Consider the following 23723-nt stretch of genomic DNA (forward strand, 5'->3'; position numbering starts at 1 on the left):
CTACAATTCACCCTGGCATCATGCAATGTCAACCAATCCATCCCCACAATAACATCAAACTCATCAAATGGTAACAACATCAGATTAGCCAGAAAACAATGACCTTGAATCACCAAAGGGCAATTCTTGCAAACCTTATCAACTAACATATATTTGCCTAAAGGATTTGACACTTTAATCACAAAATCAGTAAATTCGATAGGCAAACTCTTATTAGATACTAAATTCACACAAACATATGAGTAGACCCGGGATCAATTAATGTAATAAAATTTGTATCATAAAGAGAAAATACACCAATAATCACATTGGGGGGTGATGCATCCTCACGAGCACGTATGGCGTAGGCTCTAGCAGGTGTTCTAGTTTCTTGTCTCACAGTTAAATCTTTCTTCACACTTTTACTGCTAACTTCGCTTCCGGTATTTCTCGGTGGTCTACCTCTGTTGACAGTATTACCCGATCTAACTCTCTAAAATCTTTCTTCTTCCCTCCTCTCAGGGCAATCTTTAATATAGTCTTCTTGAGAACCACACCTGAAACAAGCTCCTTTAATCATCCAAAACTCACCAAAATGTCACCTACCACACTATTGACACACGAGTCTATTATGCCCCACATTGCCCACACTTGCCATTGAAGTAGCTTAAGCTTTAGCACCTAAATACGACTTCCAACGGTCTCTATATGAATACCCAGCTGAAACAGTTAATCGTGGATTCATCTCTTTAAACTTCTTTGATTGGGATTGAAATGTCTTACTCATTAGCCTTTTTCTTACATCTCGAGCCTCAATCTTAGCTTTTCTCCTTTCTTTATTCAGTTCTTCGCCCTTGCAAGCTAGATCAACCAATACCACAAATTCTTTCAGTTCTAAAATCCCAATGAATAATATTATATCTTCGTTTAACCCATCTTCAAATATTTTTCACATGATAGCCTCCGTGGATACACACTCCTGAGCATATTTATTGTGTCTAACAAATTCTCTTTCATATTCTACCACAAACATTCGGTCCGACTTCAATTCGACAAACACTTTGCGTTTTTGATCAATAAACTGTTGGCTTATGTACTTCTTTCTGAATTCTTCCTGGAAGAAATCCCATGTAACTCTTTCTTTTGGAACCACAGATACTAGTGTTTTCCACCAATGATATGATGAATCCTTCAGCAAAGATATAGCACATTTCAAACACTCTTCAGGAGTACAAGAGAACTCATCAAATACCCAGATAGAATTTTCAAGCCAAAAATCTGCCTTCCCGGGATCATCATCTATATTAGCCTTGAAATCTTCAGCCCCTTACTTTCAGATTTTATCAATTGGAAGTTTACTCAATCTTACCAAATCAACACCTTGTGGAGATACGGGAACCGGTTGGGGAATAGGAGGGGTGGAGGAGGTTGAACATTCGGATTTGCTCGAACAAATTTTGTATATCAATTATTCATCATATGAAGGAATGCTTCTCGAGCCCCATCACTCTGACTATGTATTTCAGGTCTACTTTTCTTAGGCACGGTCCCTTGCGCGAGAGCCGGCACATTACTCTCTACATCATCTATTACAGCTCGGTCGGGATCCATTTACTATATAAAAACATAATTTAAATTGTCAGAAATCATCACACTATCACAATATATCTATGGCATGTATAGATGGACTTTCACACATATTAAATTAATTTGAGAATTGACTAAACCATAGCTCTAATACCACTAAAATGTAACACCCCTTACCTGTGTTCCTTGCCGGAACAGGGTATGAGGTATTACTTGAAAACAAACACTTTTTATCGTTCCAACTGAGATTTTTTTTTACTAAAATTTTGACATAATCCCCTTTATAAATATGTAACCTCACCTGCAAATTTTCAGATCGTAACCCAGCCAATTCCAATGTTTTAACCAACATTTATATTCTCAAATATATTTAAATCATACTTAACATTTTAACTATCATCATTAGCATTGTATAAAATAATTTATCAAATAACATATACCAACATTTAGGCTAAATACTTTGTAACATATAACATCAAAATCAAGTCTTCTATAAATGCCATAATTTAGAAATATTGATTACAAAATACCAAAAGTTGTGGATACTGTAGATGAGTTCCCGATTATTTCCGAATTCTGAGTTGAACTGGTAACACTATAAAACAAGGGAAAAGAAAGAGAAGTAAACATATAGCTTAGTAAGTAACTATGCAATTGATAAACAAGTTTCTACCATGTTTCCATGGATAATATAATCTTAATCACACATAAATTCACTCTTTATTCAAGTTCCAGCAAGCTGTTTATTCGCGTCACAGTCACTAAATTATTTGTATCCAGAGCTACAGTTCTCCAAATTAATATCCGTAAATTTTCCCTGAAACTAGACTCATATATATTTTTACCATAAAATTTTCAGAATTTTTTCTTTATCAAATTAGTGCATTTTATTATTTAAAGTTTCCCTTGATTCACTGCTCGACGGCTCTGACCCTTGTTCACTAAAAAATAATTATCTCTCTGTAAAGAATTCAAATGATGTTCTAGTTTGTTTATCTTGAAAATAGACTCATTCATAAATTTAAACATGTAAATTAAAAACCATAATTATTTTTTTACAATTTTTAGTGATTTTCCAAATTCAGAACAGGGGATTTCAAAATCATTCTGACCCTGTCTCACTAAAATTCAAATATCTCAAAATATTTAACTCTTTTGCTTATTTTGTTTCCTTTAAATAGACTCATTCAGCTTTAATTTCGTATCTCATAAAACCCCTAATTCAATTTCCACCATTTTTGGTGATTTTTCAAAGTTACACAACTACTGTTGTTCAAAATTGTTTTATTTTTAAATTTACTCTTTAATAGTTTTAATACTTCATATCATCTTACTCAAGGGTCGATTAAATATCGAACCCAATATTCATCACGTAATCTTATCCATTTCACAGGTACTTTCACTTGTCCAATTTCCCTGATGAACACTTCAGAATATTAACCGTTACTTGGTGGAATCGGCACTTAGCAACCACCTTATATTCAGTGATACGGGGAATCAGCATATCGCAACCCCTTTTCACAATCAAGGATACGGTAGAATCAGCACTTAGCAACCACCTTTAGAATAAATAATTTGGGGAATCTACACTTAGCAACCCCTTTTTTATTAGAGTTTCAGAGAATCTGCACTTAACAACCCCTTTTTGATCAGTGATTTAGGGGAATCTGCACTCAACAACACCTTACATTCAATGAATCCCGGTCTAATCCGAGTGTTCAATCGAGAACCTTATTTTAAAACATTTTACCAACTTTTTCAAATTTAACCACATTTTTGTAATCTACATCTAATATTTATTATATATTCAATCATATCTCAAAAATATATTAAATAAAATTAAAACAATGCATTATTCACATACAAACTTACCTCGGTGCAAAATATAATAATTTTGCAACTTTGTCTACGATCTTTTCCTTTCCCCGATTGAGATTGATTCCACGTTCTTCTTGATCTGTAATATCAAATTTAGCTTGTTTAATATTCACATTTATCAAAACATTCCTCGACTCAATTTTTTGGAAAAATTACGATTTTATCCCTAAACTTTTGCATATTTCCACTTGTGTCCCAAAGCTCAGAAATTAAACTTCATCCCTTATTCTTAAGTTTGATGACATGTTGAACATTTTTCCCTTCTATGGTAACATCAAGTTCCCACTCTAACACTTATGAATATTAGGTATTTTTACCGATTATGTCGTTTTACTCGTTTTCACTTAAAATCGCTTAGCAAAAGTTGTTTAACATAATTCTAAGCTTCATATTCTACCATAAAAAATCAAAATAAACACATTTCACCTATGGGTTTTTTTACAAATATGAACCCTAGGTTAAATTATTGCTAGAATAAGCTAAATCAAGTTACTCGGACTCCAAAAACGTAAAGAACATTAAAAACGAGGCTTGGGATCACTTACTATGTAGCTTGGAAGCTTGAAAACCCTAACTATGGCTCCCACCCTTGTAATATTCGGCCCTAGCTTGAAGATGGACAAAAATTGGCTTTTAATTTTGTTTTTAATTCATTTTAATAACTAAATGACTAAAATACCCTTCACTTAAAAATATCCTATTTCACTTATCGCATGTCCATTTTTGTCCACAATTTAACCAATGGTCTAATTTCCATTTAAGACCTCCAATTTAAAATTTCATAACAATTAGACACCTCTAACATGTAGAACTCAACTTTTTTACTTTTTACAATTTAGTTCTTTTGACTAAATTGAGTGCCCAAACGTCAAAATTTTCGAACGAAATTTTCACTAAATCTTTCTGTGAAATTGTAGGCCATAAAAATATAATGATAATAAATTTTTTCCTTATCGGATTTGTGGTCCCGAAACCACTATTCCGACTAGGCCCTAAATCGGGCTGTTACAGTGTTCTTCTCCTTAGAAAAATCGGTGGCGAAGATAAATGAATGAAGAAAATTTGTTTTGTTTAATTTTTAACTTTTATTTACCTAATTACCAAAATATCATTTAAAAACATTCATAGTTTCAAAAAAACCAATCCATGAATATCCACTCACTATATAAACGGTCTATTTACCATCTAAGTCCTCTTATTTTAAAGTTTCATAGCTATTTAATACTTTTAGCAACTAGAACTTTACTTTTTCATCTTTTAGATTTAGTCCTTTTCACATAATTAAGCATGCAAACATTAAAATTTTTATATGACATTACTAACATATTATAGACATTAAAATAATAATAAAATAAATATTTACTCATCATATTTGTGGTCCCGAAACCATTGTTTTGATTTCACTGAAAATGGGTTGTTACGACGCTCCCCCTAAAGGAATTTTTGTCCCCAAAAATCTTACTTGGAAAGAGGCTCGGGTATTGCACTTTTATAGATTCTTCTGGTTCCCAGGTAGCTTCTTCTATATCGTGACATTGCCAAAGAACTTTTACTAAAGCTATGCTTTTATTTCTCAATTCTTTCACCTCTCGAGATAGAGTTCTCGTCGGTTCTTCACTATATGTCATATCAAGCTAAATCTCAATGTCAATAGGTGAAATCATATGTGCAAGATCTAATTGATACCGTCACAACATAGATACGTGGAATACATTGTGAATATTTTCTAACTCAGATGGCAAAGCTAATCTGTAAGCTACTAGTGCGATTCTTTCAATAACCTCATATAGCCTAATAAACCGTGGACTTAGCTTTCCTTTACGACCGAACCAAAGAGCTTTCTTCCAGGGCAATACTTTCAAAAACACCTTATCGTTGACTTGAAATTCAATGTCTTTTCTTTTCAAATTCATATAAGATTTCTATCGATCTGAAGCTGCTTTCAAACTATCTCGTATAACTAAGCTTGGTCAAGTATAACAGAGTTCGACAGTTTTGACCATACAAAGCTTCGTGCGGTGCCATCTTAATGCTCGATTGATAACTATTGTTGTACACAAATTCAACCAACGGTAGAAACCTATCCAAGTTACCTTCGAACTCCAAAACATAACATTGAAGCATATCCTTGAGTATCTGAATCACTCTCTCAGATTGATCGTTAGTCTAAGGATGAAATGCGGTACTAAAATGCAAACGAGTACCTAGAGCCTCATGTAACTTGTTCCAAAATTGAAACATAAATCGTGGATCTTTATCAGAAATAATGGAAACTGGCACACCGTGCAATCTGACGGTCTCAGCCACAGACAACTCTGCTAATCTCTTGAGTGAAAAATCCATACGCACTGAATGAAATGCATGGATTTCGTCAAACGATCAACGATAACCCAAACAACATCTTTCGTTCTCAGAGACAAAGGCAACCCCGATACAAATCCATTATGACACGTTCCCATTTCCACTTTGGAATCATCACTGGCTGTAACAAACCAGAAGGTACCTGATGTTCGAATTTAACTTGCAGAAAAACTAAACATCTTGATAAGAACTCAGAAATCTCTCATGTCATACCTAGCCACCAGTACATTTGTTTCAAATCACCTTACATTTTATTACTACAAAGATGAATAGACAAGCTACTATTATGAGCTTCCTGTAAAATCTTTTGGACGAGATCAGAATTTCTCGATACACAAATTCTTCCTTTAAAATAAAAACTATTATCAAAACCAACATGGAAATCTAAATCAGGTGTCGTCTCAATCTGTTTCCATTTAGCTATCAACACATCTTCACATTTCTCAGCTTCGCTAATTTGTTGCAAAAATATCGGTTTAGCTTTCAACTCAGCTAAAATTGAACCATCATCAATCAACGTCAACAACGTGTTCAAAGCTCACAAAGAAAACAGAGGCTTTCTACTCAAAGCATCAGTAACTACATTAGCTTTTCTCGGATGATAATTAATGATCAAGTCGTAGTCTTTCAATAACTCAAGCCATCTGCACTGTCTCAAATTCAAATCTTTCTGTGACATCAAGTACTTCAGACTTTTATGATCTGTGAAGATATGACATTTTTCTCCGTACAAATGGTGTCGCCAAATCTTCAAAGTAAACACTATACCTGGAAGCTTTAAATCATGCATCGGATAATTTTTTTTGTGCGGTTTTAACTATCTAGAAGCATATGCTATCACTTTACCCTCTTACATCAGAACACAATCCAAACCATTCAATGGTGCACCACTATAAATCACAAATTCTTTAACCGACTCTGGCTGAACTAACACCGGTGCCTTAGTTACAATTGAATAAAGCTTTGCTGATATTTCTTGGACCACTCAAACTTAACATCTTTTTACAACAACCTCGTCAATGGTGTAGTAATCATCGAGAATCCCTTGACGAATCTTCTGTAATATCTGGCTAAACCCAGAAAACTTCTAACCTCGGATACACTTCTCAGAGGCTTCCAATCTACAACAACTGAAATTTTACTCGGATCAACTCTAATGCCATCAGCCGATACAACCTGTCCCAGAAATCTAACTTCCCAAAGCCAAAACTCACATTTTCTAAACTTAGCGAATAATTATTTTTCGCATAAATTTTGCAAAACAATTCTCAAATGCTCGGCATGCTCTGTGTCATCTCATGAATAAATCAGAATATCGTAAATGAAAAACATAAAGAATCTGTCTAAATATGGTTTGAAGATTTTGTTCATTAAATCCATAAATACTACAGGTGCGTTAGTCAAACCAAATGGCATCACAAGAAATTCATAATGTCCGTACCTAGCCCTAAACGCAATTTTTGGCACATCTGAGTCTTTAACTCACAACTAATAAGAACCAGAATGAAGATCAATCTTTGAAAACACTGTCATACCTTTCAACTGATCAAATAGATCGTCAATACGTGGCGATGGATACTTGTTCTTGATCGTGACTTTGTTGAGTAGTCGATAGTCAATACACAATTGCATGGACCCATCTTTTTCATAACAAATAACACCGAAGCACTCCAAGGAGAAAATATGGGTCGAGCAAACCCTTATTTGTCAACTCTTGCAACTGTGCTTTCAACTCTTTCAACTCTGTAGGTGCGGAGATGTTCCCGGGACTAACTTAATAGCAAACTCAACCTCTCTGATCGGCAGTAACCCAGGTAACTCCTCTGGAAACACATCTGAAAGTTCACATACCACTAGAATTGTCTCTAGCTTCAACTTGGAAACTCTAGAATCAAATATGTAAGCGAGATACGCTTCACACCCTTTTCTAGCATGTTTCTGTGCTGACATAGTTGATATAACATTAGATATACTACCCAGTCTATTCAACTCAATACAAAGTTTTTCACCGTTCTGACATTTTAACACAATATGCTTTCGTCTATAGTTCACAACAGTATCATGCAGATTTAACCAATCCATACCCAAAATTACGTCAAACTTATCAAAAGGTAGTAACATCAAATCAGTTGGAAAGTTGCAACCCCGAATCATGTAAGGACAATTTTTACAAACTTTATCAACTAACACATACTGACCTAGGGGGTTCGTTACTTAAACCATAAATTCAGTGGACTCAAAAGGCAGTTTCTTATCTGACACTAAAGTCGTGCATACATATGAATGTGTTGACCCTAGGTCAATCAAAACAGTAACATCAGTATCAAAGATAGAAATGTACCAATGATAACATCTGGCGCTAAAGCTTCCTCTCTTGCACGGATCGTGTAAGCTCTAGTCGGTGTTCGTGCCTCAGACCTCATAGCAAAATCCTTTGTCCCACTACAACTATTTCCCGTATTTCTAGTATTCTGTGGCAGTCTATCTCTCACTGCAATATTGCTTCGTCGAACAATTTGAGCCTTTCCTTTGTCAGACCTGTCCAGGCAATCTTTGATAAAATGTTCATACGAACCACATTTAAAACATGCCTCATTTTTCATTTTGCAATCACCGAAGTGCCGACATCCACATTGTTGACATTCAAGCTTACTATTTTTAACACTGCCTATGCTCGCTATAGTCGTAGCCTAAGGTTTTGAACTTGGATGTTGTTTTCCTCGATCTCTACCAAAGTAACCAACTGAATCTATCGAACGACCGTGATATTCTTTTTACTTCTTTGACGATGATTGATATGATTTTCCCACTGATCTATTACTCGAATCACATGCCTTATAATTAGCTTTTCTTTTAGCTTTACTCAATTCTTCAGCTTTACGTGCTCTGTCAACTAGAACAACAAATTCTTTCAATTCCAAAATCCCAACTAACAACTTAATATCTTCGTTTAACCCGTATTCAAACTGTTTACACATAACAACCTCTTTTGGTATACATTCTCGGGCATACTTGCTCAATTAAATGAATTCCCTCTCATACTTGGATACTGTCATTCGGCCCTACTTCAGCTCAAGAAACTATTTATGTTTCTTGTCAAGAAATCTCCGGCTCACATATTTCTTTCGAAACTCGGTTCGAAAGAATTCCAATTCCACTCGCTCTCTCGGCAAAACTAAAACCAAAGTGTTCCACCACTAATAGGCTGAGTCTTTCAATAAGGAAACAACAAATTTTACGCATTCTTCCGATGTACAAGATAATTAATCGAAAACTCTAATTATATTTTCAAACCAGAACTCGACTCTCTCTAGATCATCTTCAGACGTTTCTCTAAACTCTTCAGCCTCATATTTACAGATTTTATCAACCGAAGGCTCGCTCAACCGTACTGGTTCCAAACCCTAAGAAACTACGAGGATCAGTTGGGGAACAAGTAGGGGTGGAGGTCGTTGAGCCATCAGGTTCGTTCGTACAAACTCGATAAGCCATTCATTTATCATCTGAAAGAAGGCATTCTTAGCCTCTCCTCCCCGACCCTCAGATACGGGCCTACTACCACTCACGCTGCTCCATGAGCGGAGGCTTGCGTATTATTTTTAACCTCTTCAAAATCAGCTTGATTAGATAACATCATCTATATGAAAGCATAGTTCAAATTGAGTCAGGAGTTATCACACTATTACGGGTTATATAATGGCATGTATTTCTAGACTCATCCATGCATCGTTTAGTCAGAGAACCGACTAAATCGTAGTTCTGATACCACTGAATGTAACACCCCTAACTAGTATCCATCGTCGAAATAGGGTTACAAAGCATTACTGTAGAACTGTAACATAAAAACATACATTTCAAAACATTGATATAAACATAGCATAATAAATTCATATACATGCATATCGTCCCTTAATCGAGCCCTCAAAGCCACAAAAACACTTTAGAAATTATTCAGGACTAAATCAGAAACATTTAGAACATTGAGGAAAATGTTATAAATTTTAAACTACAAGAGTCACACAGCCGTGTGGCCAGGCCATGTAACTCACACGGCTGAGACACGCGCGTGTAACAATCAAAAAAGGGACACACGAGCGTGTCCCAGCCCGTGTTCGTACCCTTGTAACTCTCTAAGTTGGGTCAGAGGGCCAAGTCAGACACCCGTGTGCCAGGCCGTGTAACATTCGAAATGGCCTCACACACCCATATGGTAGGTCGTGTCCTAGGCAATGTAACTGCCTAACTTGCATCCTTTGAAAACTAAAGGTATATACGATCGTATCGCATGGCCGTGTGTGACACACAGTTGAGACACACACTCGTGTCTTAGGCCTTTTGTACAATAAATTTGCCAAAATCAAGCCATTTTTTTCACCCATTTCAAACATGTACCTACAAGAAATATACACATATAATCAAGGCACCAAAACGGGATTTTTACTAAAATATTACAAAAAAATAAAAAAATACCAAAATATTACAACTTTTTTATTATTTACCAAAATAATAAAAAAATAGTTTTAAAAAAAACATACTGAAGGAGGGTCGGCCACAGGCAGCACCAATGGTGCCACTGCCACAGGCAGCACCCCCTTTATTCGTATTTTAGCCATTTGTTCGTGTTTTTTTCCTCAAATTTTATTACTTTTAAAAAATATACTATTTTTTAATTTTTTATTTTACATTATTTTAGTACATTATATTTGAAATGTATTAATTTAGTGTCTTTTATAAATAAATTTAAAAAAACTTATTTCGACCCTATGTTCGTATTTTTATCCCAAATTTTATTACTTACAAAAAATATAGTATTTTTTAATTTTTTTTACATTATTTTAGTATATTATATTTTAAATGTATTAATTTAGTGTGTTTTTTAAATAAATTTAAAAAAACCCTTATTTTGGCCCTATGTTCGTATTTTTTTCTTGGATTTTATTACTTTTAAAAAATATACTATTTTTAAATTTTTTATTTTACACTATTTTAGTATATTATATTCGAAATGTAATAATTTAGTTTTTTTAAATAAATTTAAAAAAAACCCTTATTTCGACCCTATGTTCGTTTTTTTTCCCGAATTTTATTACTTTTAAAAATATACTATTTTTTAATTTTTTAATTTTACATTATTTTAGTATATTATATTTGAAATGCATTAATTTAGTGTGTTTTTAAATAAATTTTAAAAAACTCATATTTCGGCCCTATGTTCGTATTTTTTTCCTGAATTTTATTACTTTTAAAAAATATACTATTTTTTAATTTTTTTTTATTTTACATTATTTTAGTATATTATATTTGAAATGTATTAATTTAGTGTGTTTTTTAAATAAATTTTAAAAAAAAACCCTTATTTTGGCCCTATGTTCGTATTTTTTCCCGAATTTTATTACTTTTAAAAATATACTATTTTTTTAATTTAGAGTTCTACTATGATAGGGAAATCCCTATTATAGTGGTAATATAGTTTAGTTTTTAATTTTGTTGTTGTCTAATTTCACACTGGTTTCCATCTCAGAATCCGATCGATGCCGCCCCCTCAAGTTCCGCCAGAAAGCTCCACCCTGAGAAATGGGCAAAGACAAGAAAATATCACATTCCCAGCACTCCTCTTTGCCCCCTAAACCCCCAAATTTCCCTTCATACCAAACCGCCCCTAACCGCTTTGGCGAAATTGTATATTTTTTAAAAGTAATAAAATCCGAGAAAAAAATACGAACATTTTATTACTTTAAAAAATATACTATTTTTTTATTTTTTTGTAATATTTTTACTAAAATATGACATTTCAACCCTTTGTTCGTATTTTTTCCCGGATTTTATTACTTTAAAAAAATATACTATTTTCTAATTTTATTATTTTACATTATTTTAGTACATTATGTTTGAAATGTATTTATTTAGTGTGTTTTTTAAATAATTTTAAAAAAAACCCTTATTTCGGCCCTTTGTTCGTATTTTTTCTCCGGATTTTATTACTTTCAATAAAAAAACACACTAAATGAATACATTTCAAGCATAATGTACTAAAATAATGTAAAATAATAAATTAGAAAATAGTATATTTTTTAAAAGTAATAAAATTCGGGGAAAAAATATGAACAAAGGGCTGAAATACGAACAAATGGGGGTGCCACCTGTGGCAGTGGCACCATTGGTGCCGCCTCTACCTCAGGCACCATTGGTGCCGCCTGTGGCAGGCCCTCCATTCAGCCGTCTTTGTTTTTTTTGTATTATTTTGGTAAATAATTTTTTTTGTATATTATTTTTGTACTTTTTTATTTTTTTGTAATATTTTGGTAAAAAAACCCACCAAAACATACCAAAACATGCATAATATGAACACATCAATAGGTCTTTAATCCATCCTACCAATATGTCATATAGGCACCTCAATCATAATCAAGCAAATATAACTAAACTTATGCATAATTGGTCATAACTCATCTATACACATCTAGCTCAATTCTATAGCAAAACATACCCTACTTGACCACATTGCAAACATACCATCACTTACCACTTTTGTCATTAAAACTTGCATCAAGTTAACCATATTAACAACCAACCACAAGGTATAAAAAGTATCAAAAGTACCAAAAATTCAAAGTAACATTTACATGCCAAAAATATCATCTAGCCATTAAATAGAAACCCAGCTCTACATGCCATTATAACCTTGACCAAAACATAAAAATCTACCGATATAATTGTTGGATAGTGTGATAGGTCTCCGACGAGCTTCCAAACCGATCGAGCTTCCAGTAATCTATAAAACATAGGAAAGAAAACTACGTAAGCATATAATGCTTAGTAAGTTCGTATAACATGAACATAACTTACCATTTCAATGCATAACTTTAAAATTAAACATGATACAATCCAACCAATAGCTTGGCACAAGCCTAAGCATCATCAACAACAATTGTTAGTGCATTAACACATAATTCACTTGAATTATCACATGGTAAAGTAAATTACACATTTTCCCCTAATATTTTAACTTCTTTACAATTTAGTCCTTAATCTAGTAAATGGAAATTTATACAATTTCATCCACATTTCATGTTAGGGATTTACCTAAGGACTCATATCTACCCATAAAAACCATCATTTCATGATTTTACCATGATATTTTACTACTTTTACAAATAAGTCCCCAAATGATAATTTCATCCAAAATCACTTTACAAAACTTGTTTATTTAACAACAATGACTCATAATATTTCATTAAACTTCAAAAACCATACAAACATGTTCATGGAAAAACCTTAAATTTTAAAAAAAAAAATTTAAATTAGTCCCTGGGCTAGCAAGATTAAGCTACAACGATCTCGAAAACATAAAAATCATTAAAAATGGGACAAAATAACATTTACATGCTAGCACCCAAAGTAGTCGAATGGAAGAGCCCTAAAATGGTGTTCTTCTCCTTAGAAAAATCTGTGGGTAAGATGAATGAATGAAGAAAATTTGTTTTGTTTAATTTTTAACTTTTATTTACCTAATTACCAAAATATCTTTTAAAAACATTCATAATCTCAACAAAACCAATCCATGGACATCCACTAACTATATAAATGGTCTATTTACCATCTAAGTCCTCTTATTTTAAATTTTCATAGCAATTTGATACCTTTAGCTACTATAACTTTACTTTTGCATCTTTTACGATTTAGTCCTTTTCACATAATTAAGCATGCAAATGTCAACATTTCATAATGAGATTTTTATACGACCTTAATAACATACTATAGAAATTAAAATAATAATAAAACAAATATTTACTCATCAAAATTGTGGTCCCAAAACCATTATTCTAATTTCACTAAAAATAGGTTGTTACGTACATGCCCGTGTCTCAGGTCGGGTAACAATCGAAATACAGACACACGGCTGTGTCCCAGCCTGTGTTCGTGCCCGTGTAACTTTCGAAGTTGGGTCACACAGCCAAGCCACACACCCGTGTGCCAAGCCATGTGCTAGGCCGTGTAAATGCCTGACTTGTATGGCTTAAAACCTATATGGGACACACAGTCGTGTTGCGTGGCCGTGTGTCACACATGGTTGAGTAACACACCCATGTCTCAGGCCGTGTGGACATGAAATTGGCCAAAATCAAGTCATTTCTATCACCATTACAAGTATGTACCTATAAGCAATATGCACCTATGACCAAGGCACCACAAACAAACCAAAACATGAATAAAATTACCAATTCCAAAGACCAAATCCATCCAACCAATATGCCAAGAAGGCACCTCAAATTCATTCAATCAAATCTTACTTAAACATAGAAACATTACCACATTTTATACATACACATCAAGTCCAATACCATTTCAAACTTACCCTATCTTGACCACATTAAAACTATTCCATCACATACCATATTGGCTATTGAAACGTGCATTAAAACTTAGTCATATAAACACATATCATCAAGGCATCAAAAGTACCAAAAGTACATCAACCAACATGTAACTAGCATTAAACATAAGTCCACCTATACATGCCATTATAACCTTGGAAAAAACATCAAAAACTACCGATATAATCGTTGGATAGTGTGATAGATCTCAGACGAGATTCCAAATCGATCGAGCTTCTGATTATCTATAAAACATAGGAAAGAAAACTACGTAAGCATAAAATGCTTAGTAAGTTCGTAAAACATGAACATAGCTTACCATTTCAATGCATAACCTTAAAATTAAACATGATACAATCCAACCATAAGTTTGGCACAAGCCTAAGCATCATCAACGACGCATGTTAGTGCTTCAACTTATAATTCACTTGAATTAACATAAGGTAAGTCTTTATACATGATCAACATCATTTGAAATCATCAATTTCATGAGCATAAGTATATTATCATTTAACATTTCTTTTTCAATCCTTTTCATAAATTCATGACATAAGTCATTTGAACACTTACCGTTCTTTTCCTTTTCATGCCCGTTGAACCGTTTAGAATAACATCAGATACGCGGGGAAGCTCATACAAAGTGTGCTAAACATATAAATTTTCCTTTCCTTTTCCTTTACATCATTGCTCTCATGAACCATGAAGTAGGTCTGCTCACACAAGCTAACGGTTGAAATGTAAGCTACGTGATGCTGCTCACACAAACTGTTGAATATCCACAACAAATGCAGGACTTCAGCCTTCGGTAGGACATTCAAGATCAGGACCCAAACATTGTAACTCTAATTACATGTCATTTGTATCCTACGTGTTCCTAAGGTTCAAACGGGACTCGATAATCAACGAAACATCGTTGGATTTCCACATTTGATTTCATGGAAAATAATACATGAATATATAATTCAATATAAAATTAAACGTTAATTAACCATATGAACTTTCCTCGATGACAAAGACGTAGAAACGAGATCAACTAATCCGAGGCTTTCGCTTTTCCTCGATCTAGATCCGTACGAGGTTTATCTTGATCTAAATAAGAAAATTCAATCCATTTAATACTTATACTATTCGATTCAGTCCAAAATTCATACATTTGAAAAATTACACTTTTTCCCCTAATATTTTAACTTCTTTACAATTTAGTCCTTAAGCTTGTAAATTGTAATTAAAGCAATTTCATCCACATTTCATGCTAGTCGGATGTACTAGAGACCTATATCAACCCATACAAATTAAAATTTCACAAATTTACCATGTAATTTTACTACTTTTATAAATAAGTCCCTAACTAACAATTTCATCAAAAATCCTTTTCATAACTTGTTTATTGGACAACAAGGACTGATAATCTTTCATTAAACTTCAAGAATCATGCAAACATATTCATGGAAACACCTTAAAACTTTAATAATTTTTCAATTTAATCCTTGGGTTAGCTAGATTAAGCTACAACGATCCCGAAAACATAAAAATCATTAAAAAAGGGGACAAAATACACTTACATGCAAAAGATGTTCTTAGCCGAATGTTCAAGCTCCTTCAATGGAGTTTTCTTAACCCATTTTCAGTGGAAGAAACAAATGTTGAGGATGATACTAATTTTTTCTTAGTTTAATTATGATTTATTTATTTATTTACCTTTTTAACCTTCTATTTTTAACTTAAATTTCACTTAATTTATGTCCATCTTTGTCCACTAACAAAAAGAATGGTCTAATTACCATTTAAAGCCACTCACATTTAAGTTTCATAGAAATTTGACTCCTTATACTAATAGAACTCTACTTTTTTATATTTTATGATTTAGTCCTTTTCACTAAATTAAGCATGCAAACGTCAAATTTTCTTATCAAAATTTTTATATGACCCTACTAACATATCGTAGACATTAAAATAACAATAAAATAATAATTTACTCATCATATTTGTGGTCCAAAAACCATTGTTCTGATTTCACTAAAAATGGGTTGTTACAAATGTTTTGTCTACTCCATTACATTATTAATTAGAAAAATAGTTTCAAATAAGAGTGATTAAAAAAAGCAATTTAATAATAATTTAGGGACACTCCATTGTAGTGTAAGGCTAAGTAGCTAAGGAGGTAGTTGTTTGCTTCATCCATCTTTTTAGTTAAAAGTTTTAGCTTCATGAGTGAATTTCATTCGAATTGTAGCATGATGCAATATCTGGCAATCTAGTGTTTGCTCCATTTAGGTTGTCAAATATAGAAATTATGTGACAAGATGAATTCCCTAAAAAAGTATTTATATAATTAAAGTATGTAATGACAGAATAATTATGAGAAAAGACACGAAGTTTTAGTGGAAAAATAGACTAAGTACATTAAGGATGCTTGATATAGTCAGAATTGCATGAATATTTAGGAAATTTTATTTTTAGGTAACATTTTTCTGCATTTCGTATGCTAAACAAACCTATAAAATTTGAACTAATTTTTTTAATACAAGATTGCTGAGAATAGAGGTATAAAATAGGTAATTATAATGTTTTGGAAAACTTATTCAGACCTATATTCATGCATACTCATATATATTTGCTTGGGGACAAGTAATAATTTAGGTTTAGAGGTGTGATAACTCTTGAAAAGATTTATATTTCAGGCCTCTAAACTGAAGTATTTGCTTGTAATTAGGAAATATGTTCGCATTTTAAACTTATTACTAGAGCATCACATACTAAAGCTTGGATTGTGTTTTAACTATAAATTTATGTTACTTTTAATTGCTGGAAAGAGGTTTGGTAGTTTTTGGTAGTAGGTACAAGTAGGATAAAAGAGGCAAGAAGAAGGAAAAAAGGAAGAGGAAAAGAGAACAAAGGAGGTGAAACATTTCCACAGTAAATGGTGGGATAGATTGCCAATAGAAATGTCATGGCAATTCCAGGAAGATAACGCAGCACTCAATCCATGTCACTCTCAGTCAGCTATATTAGTACTAGATAAATCACCCTGAAAAAGAGAATCAAAATATGTGTGCTAGAAGGGATGTATCTACCTTATAAAAGAAGGAGAGAGAAGAGAGGAAACACACACAGATTGTGAGGAGGATAGAAAAGAAAGAGAGCAATTACTCTCTGCAATAGAATCCTCTAGGGTAATTCTGTGAAAAATTCAGAGGAGAAGAATATGGAAGCAGCTAGAAAGAGGAGATCACAGACGTGAAGAAGGGGAAGAGAAATATGACATGGGTTTTACGTAAAATCTTGAGAAGAAGCTAAAGTGCAGCGAGAACTTCTTACAATTCTGTCTTTGTTCTATTTTTCTTGGTTTTAATTTCTGTGATTTGTAAAATTTGAAGAATGTTGATAAATGATTTAATTTTGGATTTCATTTCCCAATCCATGAGCTAATTATCTTTGGGTTGGAATTATTTGGGTGAATATTGAATTATATATAATGCCCATGATAAGATTTTGATTAAAATTATTGTTTCATTTGATTCATGTTTATTTTGAATGCATGCATGCAAGCTCTAGACATAGTTGATTGCATGACATGTTCTTAGAAGGACTTGAATCTGAAAGGATTAAATACATCAGATTCTTAATCGATTGATACATGTGAGTACTCGAAAGAATATTCGTAGCACTCTAGACATAGAAGTTGCGATCTGTACAGGTGAAGAACGTTACTATAGTTATCATTTGTGAGTCTTGTAGACATACATAGGCTCAAAATAATAACTAAAGTCTAACTCATGAAAGAAGTAGACTACAGAAGTAATTCTCTAGGCAATAGTTTAGTCAAAATTTTGCCATGGCATTATTCTATTATGAAAATATTCCCTGAGTAATTTCAACCTTTATCATTCTACAGTAGAAATACTCTCTACTTATTCTTTGTGAATTACCACGACATTTAGATTGCTTTGTCATTCATTATTTTAGTTATAATTGATATTATTAGTTCATTCATTAATTTCCTTCATCAATTTATACTCTCTCTTTTTTTCACTATTTCATTAGTTAAATCTAGAGTAAATACTTTACCAATTGTAATCAATTTTTTATCCCTGTGGAGACGATACTCACTCATCATTATATTACTTGAATCAATGTGTAAAATTGCACATTTGTATTACATATTTACACACAATAGCTAGGGCCTATCCAATAGCCTTCTTGAACTGTTTCAACACTAAAATAAGTTTATGTTCCTGCTCTTCGGTTAACTCTGCTAAAATAATCACAAGAAAAGTCCAAGCATTACCTAAATAAACATATTTTAAGTGCAAGGGAAGTACCTTTAGTTTCAGTTTAGGTGGCTCCTTGATTGATGCCTTTAGTTGAACATAATCTCTGCTTTCTAATTCCAAAGATTCAAAATGGGATTACGGATTAAATCTTTTCTAGTTAGCTTCTAGTAAAGCTAAGTATCCATCCCCCTTTTTATCACTTGAAGGGTCTGGCATCAAAACTTGTTCCAATGGGTCCTCAACAAAGTTGAGTTCCCATTTTACAGTTAAATCTTCCAACTTAGATACTATAGAATAATCATCTACTGCATCAAGAAATCCCATAGATTTAAAAACATCAAACGTTACATTATCATCTTGAGCATGCATGGTAAGCTTGCCCTTCTGCACATCAATAAGGGTCTTCCAGTTGCTAAGAAAGGCCTTCCTAGGATTATTAGAACCTCTTTATCTGCTTCAGGGTCTAAGGTAACAAAGTCAGTAGGAAAAAAAATTTGTCTACATATACCAATACATCATCAATTTTTCCTTCTGGATGTGCTAAGGATCGCTCTGCTAACTAAAGCGTGACCGTACTAGGTCTAACTTCACCTATCCCTAACTTTCTAAATATGGACATGGGAATCAAGTTGATGCTTGTACCCAAATCACATATTGCCTTACCCCAATAAGTTGCTCCAATGTTGCAAGGTATGGTAAAGCATTCAGGGTCCTTCATCTTTGGGGGTAGTTTATCTTGTAGATATGCACTTCATTCATTCATCAAAGCTACAGTCTTAAATTCTTCAAGTCTTCATTTCTTAGATAGAATATCCTTCATGAATGTAGTTTGGCATTTGCTCAAGTGCTTCTACAAATGAGATGTTGATATGAAGTTGCTTGAGTACATTTAAGAACTTCTTGAACTGGACTTCCTATTTCTGCTTCTGAAGTCTTTGAGGGTAGGGTGATGGAAGATTCTTAACTTAAACTGGTTGTTTCATCTTTTGTGGCAATTTTACATCTAACGAAGTTGTCAGTTTATCAAAATTGACTGGGTTAGAAGTTACCTTATCATATTCTGCAAATTCTGGTTATGGTGAAGTTGGATTTTCAACACTTGGTTGAACTTCCACTTTATCTCAAGCATCAGCTTGTTCTTCTTCAAATTTGACAATGTTGGGCTCTAATATTTTCCCGCTTCTCAGAGTCAGTGATGTACAATGTTCTTTCCCTAGATTTCTTGGATTCTCTGTATCACTAGACAAAGCACCTTGTGGTCAATTCCTAAGTTCAGTTGCAAGTTGACCCACTTGATTCTCCAAATTCCTTAAAGTGACATAATTTTTTTCTATATATGTCTTCAATAGGTTCTCTAGGATATTGGAAGGTTCAGCTTGAGTTGGTTTCTGAACTTGTTGGGTAAATACAGGTGGTTGGGTTGATCTAGGTTGTGCATAAGTGTTACTAGGTCCAGCCCTTGGTTACTCCAAGAAAAATTAGGGTGTTTTCGCTAAGATGGGTTATAAAAATTAGATTGCGGTCCTTGCCTTCCTTGGTTCTTGTTCTGGTTACCCATGTAATAAACAAATTATGTGTTTGAGGAAAATTCTTCGAACAACTGCCTTTCCCCATAATAAACATAGGCTACCTTTTTTAATTGATTCGGTGGCGGAGCTGCAAAATTATCAAAACCCATTAGTAGTAAAGTTTTTAAGCATTGAGGATATCGAGGATACTTGAGATGTGAGTGAAATGAGAGTGTCCATTTAATGTACTCCAGTGACTCGTCTTCTTGGAGCTACTCAATTGGTTGGCCATTGATAATTGTTGCTAGCAATCCTCTCGATGATTTCATAAGCCTCGTTATAAGACTTAGAAAAGAGAGCACCATTAGTAGAAGTGTCTACTACCATTCTCGTTTGAGCATTGAGATCATTATAGAACGTTTCTAATTGGATGTAATAAGGCATTCCGTTATGAGGGCATCTTTGTAATAGTTATTTAAACCTTTCCCACACCTCATGTAAGGACTCATCATCCATATGTTGGAAGGTAGTGATATCGTTCTGCAACTTCGCATTCTTGATAGGTGGAAATACTTCATACGGAATCTTTCTACTAACTCTTGCCATGTGGTAATGGAATCTGGTGGCAATGAATTCAACTAGGCTCGAACTTTGTCCCTTAGTTAATATGGGAACAACTTTAATCATACTACATCTTCGAGTACTCCGGCTAACTTGATAGAATCACTCACCTCCATAAATAATTTGAGGTGAAGGTGAGGATCTTCAGTAGGCATTTCACTAAATTGGCCCACTGTGTGAAGCATCTGGAACATGACTCGCTTCAGATCGAATTGTTGCACCTCAATTTTAGGTCTCCTAATATCCAAATTAAGCTCATGAAATAATGGCACGACATACTGTCTTAGAGCTCTAACCCCATCATTAGCAATAAAGATAGGATTTTGAGTATGATTTGCTATATTTCTTTTATTCTGATTTTCAAACTTTATATCTTCGACCCTTTTTTAAACTACTTATCTTCTTCGTTGTCAAAAAGTCTTTTCAATTTCAGGGTCTACAGAGAGCAAGTCAATAATTTGATCAATACTCATAAACACCTGAAAGAATCAAAGAAAATATAATTAGATTAGAACTGAACAGAAGGATAAACCAAATGCAAAATTAACAATTTCACAAATAGTGTCTTTTAAAACAGTCCCCGGTAACGGCGTAAAAAACTTGGAACGACAGGAATGTGCAAGTGTACATAATCATATCAAGTAAGAAAGTGACGTGTAAATGTTGAGTTATCGTACCCACAAGGACTGTGATGAAAATATTTATGAAATGTGAAATTAAACAAATTGGTGGTGAAAACAATAGTTGATTTGAAAAAGTGATCTGAAAACTAAAAATTAACTAAGTAAGAAAAACAAAAGGTGAAAATTCCAATGCACGATTTCAAAAAGATGAGTTTTAATCAATATGACATAACTGTGTTATATCAATTACATTTTTTAACTTAGAATTACTAAACTCATGTTCATGCTATTACGAATAATTTCACAGCAACTTGGTATTTTGCTAACTAATGCACATGCAAACTTACTAAACCAATTAATCTCTTGAACATATTATTATGCCAATTCAAACAATTAATTAATTTTCATAAGCAAGTATAAGATTAAGTGAAGTAACAACATAGTCCTATATTGAAACAATTTAATCACAATAGTCTTGCAAGTTATGCAAGGCTAATGTACCATTTAATATTGTCACTAATTTAACCTTCAACTACCTTAGAAGATTAAACATGCACCAGTTAAGTACTGTGTCAATTAATTACAATTTCAATATAATTATTAATTAATTAATTTGTTACCTTACAATTATAATGCAAGTATAATATAGGCATGATTTTATTTAATTGAAAAATTACCAAGGCCTAATAACAACACGAACACGATTATAATAATTTAAGGACAGAATGCAATCAATCTAACATGAATTAAATTTAAGTAATTTTAATTAAATAAAGAATAAAAACACAACAAATATTCATGTTCATAATCACAACATAAACAAGAAAATTAAAGAGAATGGAACTAGGAAGGAAATCCAGTATTTCTCTGAAGCCAGACTAGTGCGCTCCTCTCCTCCGCTTGTTCTACCGATCCAAGGCCTTCATGAGCACTTGAATTCTGCTACTCCAAGGTGGATGAAAGCTATTTTTCAAGAGGGAAATTGACAAGGGAATAAAACAAAGGAAAATGGGAAAGTAAGAAGGGAATGTAAGAGAGAAAGTGAGTGAAAGAGAGAGATATGTGGGAATGAATGGTGTGTGAAATGAGGAAGGGAAGAGGGGTATTTATAGGTGGGAATCACTGCTAAAAATAGCAAATAAATTTTAGCCATTCAAGCTCCCTTGGTCGGCCATGCATTGAGCAAGTTTGGATGTTTTAAACTTTGCTATATTTGGCTTGAGGTAAAAAAGTGAAAGGCACAAAAAGTAGAGGTGTTTGAATAGCATTTAGGGGAAGCTCAAGGGATGATTTGCAAGTATGAAAATCAGCTAAAATAAGTTGATTGGATCAGCTATAGGGAAGGTTTTTGGCTACCCAATTGCTTGGTGGTTCAGTCTTCTATACTTAGCACACTAAGCCACTTTCTTCTTTAGACTTTATACTAATTTTTGACTCAATTAATGTTGGATAAAAATTAATTTTAAAGTGTGTATAGTAATCATTATTGGCCTGTCCTTGGCTAGAAAATAATTTAGCCATGCTCTTGATTCACTTGTTGTAAAAATTACCCCAATGGTTCGAGCCTTTCGAGGTATCTGTTAAACCTATTTACACCTTTTGTGCAAAAATATCAAAAATAAATTTTTTTTTTGAAAATTTATTATAAAAATAATTAAAATTCAACATGTTAATAATTTAAGTACACATTAAATATTTTATAATTAAAGTATGAATTTTGACATAAATTACTACGAAACTGCATGAACTAGAGCTCAAAAGATGCTGAAAAAGTCTATATATTTTTGTGTTTCCAATATGCATAGAATGCCAAACCTGTCTTAGTTTCTTAGGTGCGTTAAACCCTTATTTGTATGGATTTTGTTTAGTTATGTTTAAAGACATAAAGATGAGAATGGTAAGATAAAATGATTATTCATTCATGAAAGGGGTAAGGTGTTACATGAAAAATAGAAAGAGAGGTACAAGGAAAAGTAAAAAAGAGTGCTCAATCATTCACTTCAGCAGGTTGATCTATGGGCTTAGTAGGAACTTCATTTATTTGATGATGACCTTCAGGGTTTTGGTCCACATCTGCTAAGTTCTCCTCATTATCTTCAGTTCTTGGCATGGTGGGAGGGGAAAAGATGACTGACTATTTCCACTCCTCTTGAAAGGCTTCCCACTCATCACCCTCAGGATGGTAGATGTCAAACTTGAGTGGCTCAGTAAAGACGTCCTTCAGATAATCTAAGTCCAACTTGCTAAGATCAAGTGGACCTAACTAAGACACACTAGAGCCTCAACAAGATTTTTCTGAGTGTCCTCTTGGTATTTTCTGAAGGCTTCCCTATGGGATTGGCGTAGCCTTTCCAACTTTTCTTGGTGACTCTCCCCTTGAGCTTTGAGCTTCTCCTCTAAGATAGATTTATCATCCCTCAAGAGGTTGATTTCGTCCTTCAACTAATTATTTTCGATTTGAACATACCCATACTTACTCATCAGAGTTGTAATCTGGATAGACAACCTTACGATCAA

The 23723-nt window shown here is 33.4% G+C and overlaps 1 non-coding gene across 1 annotated transcript; it reads left to right on the plus strand.

Annotated features, from left to right (window-relative positions):
* Positions 1 to 20404: 20404 nt before the first annotated feature.
* LOC121215147 (small nucleolar RNA R71) lies at positions 20405 to 20510 on the plus strand. The gene has a single exon (XR_005910876.1). It is a non-coding gene; the product is annotated as a small nucleolar RNA R71 (small nucleolar RNA).
* Positions 20511 to 23723: the final 3213 nt, after the last annotated feature.

This window comes from Gossypium hirsutum, chromosome D02, assembly GCF_007990345.1.
Source record: "Gossypium hirsutum isolate 1008001.06 chromosome D02, Gossypium_hirsutum_v2.1, whole genome shotgun sequence".
NCBI classification, from domain to species: domain Eukaryota; kingdom Viridiplantae; phylum Streptophyta; class Magnoliopsida; order Malvales; family Malvaceae; genus Gossypium; species Gossypium hirsutum.